Source organism: Solanum stenotomum, chromosome 5, assembly GCF_019186545.1.
Source record: "Solanum stenotomum isolate F172 chromosome 5, ASM1918654v1, whole genome shotgun sequence".
Classification (NCBI taxonomy): Eukaryota; Viridiplantae; Streptophyta; class Magnoliopsida; order Solanales; family Solanaceae; genus Solanum; species Solanum stenotomum.
The window spans coordinates 8,425,899-8,438,230 of record NC_064286.1 but is presented as its reverse complement, the minus strand read 5'-3'; the positions used below and the strand labels follow the sequence as shown (position 1 = coordinate 8,438,230).

Below are 12,332 nucleotides of genomic sequence, written 5' to 3'. Positions count from 1 at the left end.
GGTGGATAAAATATTTTAAGGCAAAGGTATTGTACAAATGTGATTTTCAATTTTTCTTTCACTCGTTTTATCCACTGCCTCTTTATTTTGGGTCAGATAAAGATTCAAATAGGAAATTGTTAAACTACCTCTATACAATATAATAGGCTGAAATCATCGGCTCAAGACCGTGACCCAAATCATTAGTTAATAAAATATTTGTAAATCAATATATATACTTAGAACGTGTTAATTACTAAAATAAATATTAACAAAATTTATTCAATAACATATAAAAATATGTAACTTAACGGAGAATATTGATTTAATCAAATAGAGACAATATTCTCAACTATTTCAACTGACTATGACAAAAACATTAATAATCAAAATTAACTAAGATTCAAAATTAACTAATAAAAATCCAAACATTTTGAAATTCAAGAATTATTATCGACAGATTGTATTAAAGTTATTTTTTAAAAGTGAATATTAAACTATTTAATGGATAGAAAGCTTTAAAATATGAATTTTGATAATGNTACACACACATGAACATCAATAGCAAAAACATCTTCTTGACCGCGAATTGGAGGGCTAAGTTAGCTATTTTTGGAGCTAAAGGAGGGGTTGGAACAGCAACGAGTAGGGACATTGGAAGTATAGGAAGTCTTGGAGGGTGGATTGCACCCGAACATCTAGTACATGGCTCGGTGTCTGAAAAAGTAGATATTTTTGCATTCGGAGTAGTATTACTCGAACTCATATCGGGGAAAGAAGATGTTGATGGGAATTTTTTGAGGGATTCAATTACATTTTTGGGAGGGGGTGTTAATGAAGGAGGATGTTTTGAACAATTGAAGAATTTTATTGATCCATGTCTTATGGAAGATTACCCTCTAGCTGAGGCATTGTGTTTAGCTGTTTTAGCTAAAGCTTGTATTGAAGATGATCCTCTTCATAGGCCAACCATGGATGATATCATTAAAGTCCTTGCAAGAATGGTATGATTTTCAACATCTGTTGTTTGATATCTGTACTGAAGTCATATATTTCATTCGGTATCATAAGCCTGTATTGAAGATGATCCTCTTCATAGGCCATCTATGGATGATATCATTAAAGTCCTTGCAAGAATGGTATGATTTTCAACATCTGTTGTTCGATATCTGTACTGAAGTCACGCATTTCATTCGGTATCATAAGCTTGTATTGAAGATGATCCTCTTCATAGGCCATCTATGGATGATATCATTAAAGTCCTTGCAAGAATGATATGATTTTCAACATATGTTGTTCGATATCTGTACTGAAGTCATATATTTCATTCAATATCATGTATTGTTTACTTGTTAGTCACAATCAATTAATTGTACTTGCCAAGGCAATTGATGTCTTTTTGTGGCTACATTATTCACTATGTACCACAAGTGTAACATGTCCAAAACCATTCTTTGTCAAATGTTTTATACTTTTTTGGTTAAAGACGATTGTCGACTTGTTATGAAAAAGATTATCTTAACTTTATTCATGTATCACGAAAGTCACTAAACTATATTTCTTAACAGAACAAACAACTTAACAGAAAGTTACTAAGTGAAATAAATGAGATAATTCTATAATATCGAAGAAAAGTTGAGTATAAAAATAGTTGTTTAATGACTTTTTGTAATACTTAAGAAGATTGAGTGATTTTTCATTAAAAAGTTAATAATAATATAATAACTTTGATATAATAAAGTAAAAGTCGAGTGATCATCCGCGGGAAATTACTCCCCATTAGAAAAAGTATTAGTCTCTTTTGTTAATTAGTGATAGGGGAATCTTATTTATTTTTTTGTAATAGTGTAGTAATTTATTATTAATGAACATACCTAGCTACATATAATTTGTTGCTTTTTGTGGACTAAAAATTGAGAACATATTAGGTGAAGTTGTATGTACATGTATAAGTATAAAACTTTAGATGATTTGAATTCACTTAATATCATTAAGAATAATATATTGAATGGGATGACGAAGAAGAAAAAACCATGGCTTATGAAATCTCTTATTGTAGTCTTTTTAAATTTTATTTATTTAAGCATCATTTACCAAATAAAATAGTTTACAAAACAGAAACTAATATGTCACGACCCAAATTGAGTCATGAGTGGCACCCACACTTAACCTCCTAAGTGGGCGGACCAAGGAATCTAAACCCCAACATATTCCAATATTTTAACTACGACTAACAACAATAACGCGGAAGCTCCAAAACTTATTAAAGTAACCAATCAAATAAACCTCTAAAGTCTATTACACATTATCCCCAAAATCTGAAAGTCATCACATCAAGGACATCTGTTCTTAACATATCAAGTCGAAAAGTATTAGAGACCCCAAAATAAGTAAATACGTTGGTCCATGTCCGAAAATCAAGGACATCACACCATAACTGAGAGAATCCAGCACGAGCTAGAGGGAATAGCTCACCCTGAAATCTGATGTGCGAGAGACTGGCTAGAGCTGAGGGCGAGTCGAAGTCGATGGTACACTTGCTGCACTCCACAAAAGAAAAACGCAGAAAAAGCAAGTAGGAGTCAGTACAAGGAACACGTACTGAGTAGGTATCATCGGCCAACCCAAAATAGAAACTAATATACAATGAGTAATAGTATAAAGTCAACTATAGCACTTAGCAGGTGATAAGAAACCACAACATGAACAAGTAACAGTTGAAGCAAGTACGTAATCAATCACAATATCAAGCACACACACGAGGACTCATGCCTCTACATCACACTTGTTTGGGAAATGCGTTCATTGAGATTGAGTACATTAAGTTAATTCATTATCTTTTTCCTTTAAAGTTACCGTGTCGGAACGTGACACTCCGATCCAATTATACCGTGTCGGAACGTGACACTCCGATCCAATAATACTGTGTCGGAACGTGACACTCCGATCCAATAATACCGTGTCGGAACGTGACACTCCGATCCAATAATATTATTAATTTATCATTTATTATCACTACTTTTCAGTTCATTAATAATATTACATCAAGCCTTCTTTATTCAAGGCATAACTTCAATAGAGAGGTGTTCAGATTATAAATCTCACGGTCTCAGGATTTTAGACCAATCACAACCACACAATCAAGCCACACAATCACACAGTCAAGTACATAGAGAACTTCACAATATCAGTCAATGCATATCAATCGCTATTAAGAGTTTATCTATCAAATAGAACAAACCATAACCTACCTCCACCGAAGAACTGAAGTCAGACCAGCTACTTCTCCAATGTTTTTCCCTTCTTCAATGCCTCAGATGATTTCCGATCTATCAAGTATACATGCTTCATAAGTAAACGAGTCTATACATCCCATATTACTATAAGTCTCGCCTAGATTTAAGAACTAACATCCTAAACTTACCTTATTTATTTTCCTTAGTTTTCATCGGTCCAGCTTCAACCGAAGACAACACAACCTTAGCCTATTTTCCATTAGTGCTCACGTGATTATAGAGAGGAATATCCATGTCAATTCAATCTCTATTTAGAAACGATGTGTGACCCATCTTACCATTGTCTAAGTTACTTTTCCTCACCTATTTAACATAACCTCACTGGAAATTAACTCATTAATGGGAGATAAATTTGTCTCCAACCCAACACCACTATCCATCTTATCTTCTTGTCCAACCTTAATTATATAACCATATTTATCACCCCTACTATTAATACCTCAAATTCAACCTAATAGTTAATTACATATTTCAATGTATCAAATTATAATTTATAATAAGGTAAAAGAATTCTAATGTTTAAAAGTTCAAGCCACTGGTTACGAAACCAGTGGCAGTGAACATTTCTACCTGAACGCCTATACTATAACATTCCAATTCTTTACATCATTAATGGTTGGCCTAACTTTCCTCTCGGCCATCATCTAACAGCAATACTATACCTATGCCCACTTCACTTTATAATATCTTAATAATAATAAATAAATAAAAATCAGCACTTTAATCCATGAATGTAGTGAATCGATCAAATTAAGTATTTTGCATCCCACTAACAAAACCAATCAACTAGAACCTATATTATCGTATGCTTAAACCATGGACCTCACTCACTGCTACTCCACCAATTATTAAATTAATTATACCGCCACAACAGTCAAACTCAATTCATTAGCCTTTACTCAGTATACTATATATATATGATTTGCCGACAATGTTTTCTATGGAACCCAGTTGAATTGCAATACGAGAGAATTCACTTACACAATAAAATCCAATAGCATCTACCGTTCTCTAATCAATAAAACACATGCATATCATTAATATAACTAGGAGAGATTAAGGTAAGAACAATCACCTGAAGCCGTTTCTAGAACTGGTTTTTCTCACAATCGTGTGGCTCCTCTCTATTTTAAATTTCTCCCTTTTCTATAGATCAGTTATCACCCTAATTATCATCTAACCAATTATAAAAAGTGATAAAAGTGACCCACTATTTGTTCTAATGCTATCTTCTATAACCACCAACTAACTTAATTATAAAAACTACCCCACTAATTTCATAATGTAGTTACGAATATTCCAAAAATACCCATTAGAATCTATCGAAAAAGTCTTTTATGAAATAAAATGCTCTAGTACTCAAAACGAGCAAATGGGTCGTTACAACATGTATTACACACATGTTACACTTCAAAGAAAAAAATATTATATTTTATGAAAAACATTAGTTTTATATGTTATCATAGCAATTTTTTAAAATTAAAATTGGTATGATCATTTTTCAACTTTATTTTCTTAAGAAAAAACATAAATTTGCATTCTAACATAAAATTTGCATTATGAGCTTTAAACAACTGTCTGAACTTTAGAAAGTTGCAACATAGTCATACGTACAACAATACCCAGACGACCCGCATTCGTTTTCTTCCCCAACAAAAACGCGTTTCAGCCTAGACCCAGCAGGATGCGAAGAAACCTAGCTCACAGCGCGAGTCCCAGCTCGCAACCTCGTCCCTCTCCTCCTTCCTTTATCCTTTCCGTACGCAAATCATACAAGAATATTCTCGAATTGCTAGGTCTCAAAATCGTGTAGCTCATTCGTCCTTCTCAAAAATCAAGCGATTGCAATTCTCATTCCATTGTAAATTGGTACGAATATAAGCTTTCAACCTTATCCTTCAAGAGAATTCAAATTTCGAATTTGAATTCCCAAAAATCTTCTGCCTGTTTTCCCTCCCCCCTAAAATCAAGAGCCAGGCCTAAGCAGTTAAATGGGCTCAAAGGACCCAAAAAATGATCACCAGCCAAATCTTGATAATATGGGTCAAAGTCCATTACTTTGTCAATTCTTTTGTTAGACTTAAGATAAGATTCGGGCCAAAAACCCATCAGATTTGAAATTTGGGCAAAATGGCCCAAGTTTAATATTTCTTTCCTTATTCTTATTTATTTATTGTATTAACTAACCTTTTATTTGATTTGGCTTAATTTAGTTAAATTTCCAAAAGATAGTCATTTGTTTTTTTATGTTCAAATTGAAATATTTTATGTTACTAATTTATTAGTTTTTTTTTTTTATCAACATATGAGTTATTTTCCTTAAAAATCCTTTAGTTTATTTTCTTTCAAATAAAAATGAGTTTTTATTACATAATTAATATTTTTCAAAGTTAGTCATATTTTAGTCAAGCAATAGGTCAACCGCACGTTAGCAGACACTTCAATGACTTAACACACATTCTTGAAGTGTAAATTAAACCCCGAACCCTTTTGGTATTTTCAAAATGATTTTTCTGTTTAAGTCATTTGAAAAATTATAAGTTTTCTTGATTTCTTTAAAAAAAAATTAAGTGGCGACTCTCTTGAAAATTGATTTTCCTTAAGAAAGTTAAGTTGATTTTCGAAAACTAAGTCTTTTATTTCTTTTTCGATAAAACAATAAGAAAATATAAATCTTTAAAAAGAAAAAAAAGTTCTTTTATCATCTTAAATTGCTACATTCTAAACATTTAATTATTTAAATGTTCTTTAAAAAAATTATATTACATATATCTATGTGTACGTCACGTCAGCAGAAAATTCTACATATATGCACATGTGAGATAAGAGAAGTGTTTTTAAATTCACTTTATCAAGTAGATGGATGTTTTTAAGGTTGTCAATAGTTGGAGGACTAAAGTAATAATTCACGCCAAGTTTAGAGGTGTTTTCAATATTTATCGCATTTATATACGTATACGAGTGACTAAAGTTGAACTTCTATATGTAGTGTATTATTATGAATTCTAGATATATGAGCCCGTTCCAGCACGGACCCAGTAAATGTTATTTTAGTGTCCTAGTTTATATGATATCGATAAAATTTGGAGAGCCAACCAAATTTTTACAATTGTTAATTATTGTTACTTATAATATTTTCATAATTTTAAATATTATATTACTTTCTTTGTCTCAATTTATGTGACACGGATAAAGTTTGAAAAGTTAATCAAGTTTTATATGACTTTCAAATATTTTATATTGTTGTTTGTAGTATTTTATGTAATTTTAAGAAAAGCTTTTTATATTTATTACTCAATGCATTTAAGAAATAATACATTAAAATCAATAATTTATTTATTACTTCTCAACTAATATGGCAAGTTAATACTCTATCTGTCCAACAATACTTGTCCATTATTGACTTTGTACATTTCTTAAGAACCTATAAATAGAAGGATAATTTTACTATATCATCATTTGAATATAATAAATATAATGTCTTGATATATGTAATAGAGGAATGACTATAATTAATGATAAGGGTAAATTAGGAACTAAGTGTAAAACTATCCATTAATTTCATAAAGTGGACAAATATTGTTGGACATAAAAAATAGTATATTTGACAGACGGAGGGAGTGCAAAATAGCTAAAAATTAGCGAATAAAGTACTATGATGATGTCACATATATAAGTTGATAATGGATAGGTGTAACTCATCTTTCTAAAAATAATTGCAAAAAGTAGCGCGTGGGAGTACATGTTCAAAAGGCACCTTATTGAGCGCGTGACAACAAAATATAACTGGGCCCACCTTTCTCCATTCAATTAAGTATGTTGAAGTATAAAAAATAAATAAATAAGAGATAGCTTTGTCTTAAGGAAAAACATTGCAAGCTCATAAGTAGTTAAGTACCATTGATAGAAACAACATAATTTTTGAAATTCCAAAATTACCATTGGCTAGAAGCAGGCATGTCGTGTATATATATATATAAATTTTTTTTGTTAATAATTTTGAGTCATTTAAGTTTAATTAAGTTTATTATTTTATTTCGTTGAAATGAAGAAGCTCGTTAGTTGATTATATTAATTCGTCTTATTTAAATTTTAGCCAAATCTACTCGTTAAACTCAATTTGGTTAAGTTTTAATTTAGGTTGGCTAGATTTGTAATCCATTGGCCATCTCCTAATTACAAATCTAACATTTTCCTTACCTTACATTCAACCCATTGAAAGACCAAAATTTGGGCCTTTACTTTCTTTCCAACAACCCTCTTGCCATTTAGAAATGCTTAGCCTATCTCAATTCCCCTTTTGCTTCCCACGGCAGCAACCCAATTCAATTCTCTCAAACCCAGCCCACTCTTCTTTACCAAAAGAAACCCATCAACTTAACGTCACAATAACAAAAAATAAAACAACAATACGTACAACAGTAAGTATCCACCCGTACAATCGACCTCACCTCGCTCACCCTAAAATCCGCCGGATTTGGCGCAAAAGCCGGCGGATAAGCGCCATATCCTCACCCCCAATGTCCCTTTTCCCTTTTTTGATGATGCCAGAGACGCACCAAGTCACCTCCCCATTGTTGACCTTGGAAAAGGAAGAGAAACTCAAAAAAACCATGGGGTTTAAGCTTTATTCCATGAATTCCGCTGTTAATGACCTCCAAAACGTCTCCACCCCTTCAAATCAATATGAAAATGTAACTTTACCCCCTTTTTTGCCTCTTTTCATCATCACTCTAGCCCTATTCTCACGTACAATTTGTCCTCTCAAGGGATTTTGAATATCTTCAATTTTGTATCAGATTTCCCCCCAAAAATGCCTCAATCTCCCCTATAAATAGCTCCTTCTCTTCATTGATTTGGGCAACTCTTTTGGCACCCTCTAAAGAGCGAAATTTTCTTTCTCAAGAGCATAAGGTTCCACATTGAAAGATACACAATAGATAGCATCCAGAAAGAGCAATTTCAAATAAATAATCTAAAGGCTAGTCTTCTATCAAAGTGTTGTGTTGATTCTCTGCTTTTCTTAAGTCAAACTTGTGTTGGTGGAAGTTTCTTTGAAGTTAAGCTCGTTGTCTCTAGGTCACTGCTTCAGGAAAATGCATATGCTTGGATTGCTTTTAAAGGGCTCTAATTTGGTTTTTTGCATGTCTCGTTTTTTGACTTATGTTAATTCGGACCATATCCTGGTATATATATCTCATGTACTTTCTCCTTATATAATCAGTGTATCTTTTCTTTGTTTCATACTAACTGAGTCATATATTAATTATCTTCCTTTACTTTGGTGAAATTTACTCGGAGTCCAAATTGCACTCAAATCCTTTCTACTTTGCATTTAGAAATGGGCCATAAAGGCCCAAAGTAATTTTATTCCTCTCGAGTCAGCCCCATCAAATTGCGAAGTTAATGAACAAGTTGAAGCCGCAGGTCTCAAAAGTCCCAAAAGGGAGCTATATTCTTTGTGCTAGTTTATTTTAATAAATAAATCATTTTTATCAACTCATGTATTTTTATTTAAATCAAATATCTTTTGTCAAAACTTATACTTATATCTCATTAATTTAAGATAGCTTCATTCCTTTATTGAAGAAATTGGCTTAAGTTGTGATTTTTAAAGTGATTCAAATAAATTCTTACATAGTCTATTTTTAAGAGATTTATTCTTAATCTATTTATAAGAAAAAAACATTAATCTTAATCTATTCTTTAAAAATAAAAAAGGTTTTAGTCACTTCTCATTTATTTCAAATGTTTAAGTTACTTCCCCTTTGCTAAAACTCAAAAATAAAAAAAATTTACTTAATTATTTTCACAAAGAGTTAGTCAAATTTTTTTTAGTCAAGTCGTAGGATAACTGCATGTTAGCGGGCATTTCAAATACTTTAAAAACCTTCTTGAAGTGTAAATGAGAACCTCGTACCCTTTTTTTCTAAATTTCTAAAGACTTAATCTGTTAGAGTCTTTTTAAATTAAGTTTTCTTGATTTCTATAAAAAATTAAGTGGCGAGTCTTTTTCTAAGTATTTTTCAAAATTGTTTTATACTTAGAACATTTCAAAAAGTGATTTTTCTAAAGATAATAAAATTACGACATAACAGAAATGACGACTATGCTAGGGAATTAATTGGGTTCTAACTAGAATGAATTTATTTATTTTGGATAAGTGTCAAAAACACACCTAAACTATTCATTTTTTGAGTTCATAACTAAACTATTGAGAATATGAGTTCCATACATAACTATCACTTATTAGTTTGAGAAACACACCTAGTGGTATGTGTAATACACTCTCCTTTTTTTTTATATAAAAAACCTTGCCACATGCCATTCCACATGGATAAAATGTTTCATTTTGACAAAAAATAAATAATAAACTATTAATTTTAATTAAAAACTAAAGATTAAAGTATTACTATCCCCAAAAAAGTTAATTTTAATAAAAATAAAATTTAAATTATTTTTCTTAACCGACTCCACTACCCCCTCTTGGACAATCCTCATCCTTTTATTTTTTTAAATTTCTTTTACAAAATAATTTTAAAAAATCTATACTTCACCCCCCCAAACCAGCCACTCATCCCCCAAAACAATTGATAATATTTTATTTAAAAAAATTAAAATTCTACCCCAATATAACCCTCTGCTTCTAATTTATTTATTTTCTTATATTTTTCTCGTTTTGTGTTAGATATATACATATATTTTTATGAATTTTTTCTACTTGTGTACTGAATATAACGTAAAATAAAAATTTACTTTAAAAAAAATCTTGCGACGGCAAGTAAACAATACTTTCCTAAAAAAAAAAATATATATATATATATATATCAAACACAAAATGAGAAAAATTGGAAGCAGAAGATTATGTGGAGTGGGCTAATTTTTTTTTTTGAAAAATAAAATAATATCTAAATTATTATTTAAAGGGGGTGGGGGAGATGAAGTTAAAAAATAAAATACTTTTATAAAAAATTTTAAACAAAATAACTAAAAAAATGGGGTGGGGGTGGGGTGGAGTGTATGATGAGAGAGAGTGATGGAGTGTGGTAAAAAAATATTTTACATTTTATTTTATAAGAAATATATTATTTTTTGGGACAGGAATTTTTTTAATCTTTAATTTTAACTAATAGTAATAATTAATTTATTTTTTGCCAAGGTGAAATATTTTGTCTATGTGAAGTAATAATTAATAAATTTATTAGCGTGTCATTTAATTAATATGCATTAAAAGGAAAGAAAATCTAATCTTTTCAATGACCTGTAAGAAATAAGGTACGTAACTTCATCTTAATTTTTTTTTTTCTAAATTTAAAAAGCCTACACTAGATTTGAACATGCAACCTAGCATTCCTTCACATAGTGCATTACCATTACATTAGAACAACTATATCTGCTACTAATTAGAAACTTGAAATCAGAATGAGAGATAAAAAATAGGTAAAGGAGGCTAAAATCAGAATGAGATAAAATGGGTAAAGGAGAACGTAAAATTATTGTAATAAAATAAAAAATAAAAGTCAAAGGTGATTTTGTTTTTTTAGGAAAAAGTTGGATGATTTTGGAGCTAAAAAATACATTTTTATCTTTAGGCATAGTTGTGCCAATTCGTGTCAATTTCAGTCGTACCAGATAACATTTAACTTTCTCAAACCCTTTAATACCTCTTGGTGTGATGTTTGTGTTGGTTGACCTCTTGAAGACCTAATCTCATCGATTATCAACTTTGTCGAATTATCGACATATGCTTTCAATTCGTTCATGTGCTTGTCAACCTTTTCAACAAATATAAACATATATGTTAAACATTAAAAGATTGAATAAGATGTAATATTAAGTAATTGAAAAGGGATTGAGAAAATAACAGTATCCTTCAGTTGTTTCAACTCCTGCCGAACCTATCATTAAAGCATTAAAGGGTGACTAAATTTTTTGTAATATGTAAAAACTATATTAAATGATAATTTCTTATTGTATACTAACCTCGGCAATTTCCTTTTTCAACTCAACATACTTTTCATCAAAGTCAACATCGTTCCTTTCTAATGTTGCTTGATTTTCTGTCTCATGGTGACTAGAAGATTCATGTAAATTGTTTTGATTAATGGCATTCAACTCTTCATCCGTAAGCACTACGTTTTTTAATTTATGATGTAGTAACGAAATAAGACGGGAGAATTAAAAATTATAAAACAAAGGTAATAAATGATAATTATTTAAGGACAATAAATAAAAAATGACATGGTTGCCATATGTTCTGAAAATTGTATTATTTAACTCGTCGAAGAAAATACTTTCATTCGATGTCTTCCAGTTGAGAATACGAGGTGTGCCATTTGCAACACGGATAGCAACTGTGTTGTCAAATGGATGACAACATTCATAAAACCATATCTGCAAGGCTAAGTGGAATTGGTTAAATTTGAATGATGTAGGATTCTTTCCCAACCTACGACTGCAAGCTTTAAGAGTCAACCTGAAACATTCATTACCCCATGGGAAGTTGACATACTGACCGGACTCAACCAAATCAAAATACAATTTAGGTATAGTTGTTTTGGAGGCCTCAGAACCAGTCAGAAATGTACTAATGAAGTACAGAACATCAATTTTAACATGGTCTTCGGTCTCAAAGAAGTTAGCCTCTTTAAACTTATTCAAGAAGTCTAACTTAGGGACTTTGGTCATTTCACCAAAATACTTTTGGATAAGTCTATTTGGAATAGACGGATCTTAAACAAAGTCGGTAAGGAATCCACATTTGAGACCAGTTACTGCTGTGAATTCCTTAATCCCAAAACGTAGTATTGCACCGTTTATTTTGACAATAAACATGTCGTCCCTGACGTTTTCAATTTCAAGAAGTAACAAATGGCACAATAACTGACATTGGATCTTTATGTGGGGTAGCTCATAAAATACACCAAATGGTGTTTGTTCCAAAAATTGTTGAAACCTCTCTTGCCCGAGGAAAGTCAACAGATCGCCAAAAACATTCATGTTTGTTCATGAAGACCAGTGTGTGTATTGCTTCCTTGCCTATAAAATAAAATTGTT

At 31.0% G+C, this 12,332-nt stretch overlaps 1 long non-coding RNA gene across 1 annotated transcript; it reads right to left on the bottom strand.

Annotated features, from left to right (window-relative positions):
* Nucleotides 1–2,396: 2,396 nt before the first annotated feature.
* LOC125864485 (uncharacterized) lies at nucleotides 2,397–4,423 on the bottom strand. Its single transcript, XR_007446234.1, has 3 exons — nucleotides 4,351–4,423; nucleotides 3,231–3,308; nucleotides 2,397–2,519 (listed from the first exon to the last, which is right to left on the bottom strand). It is a non-coding gene; the product is annotated as an uncharacterized LOC125864485 (long non-coding RNA).
* Nucleotides 4,424–12,332: the final 7,909 nt, after the last annotated feature.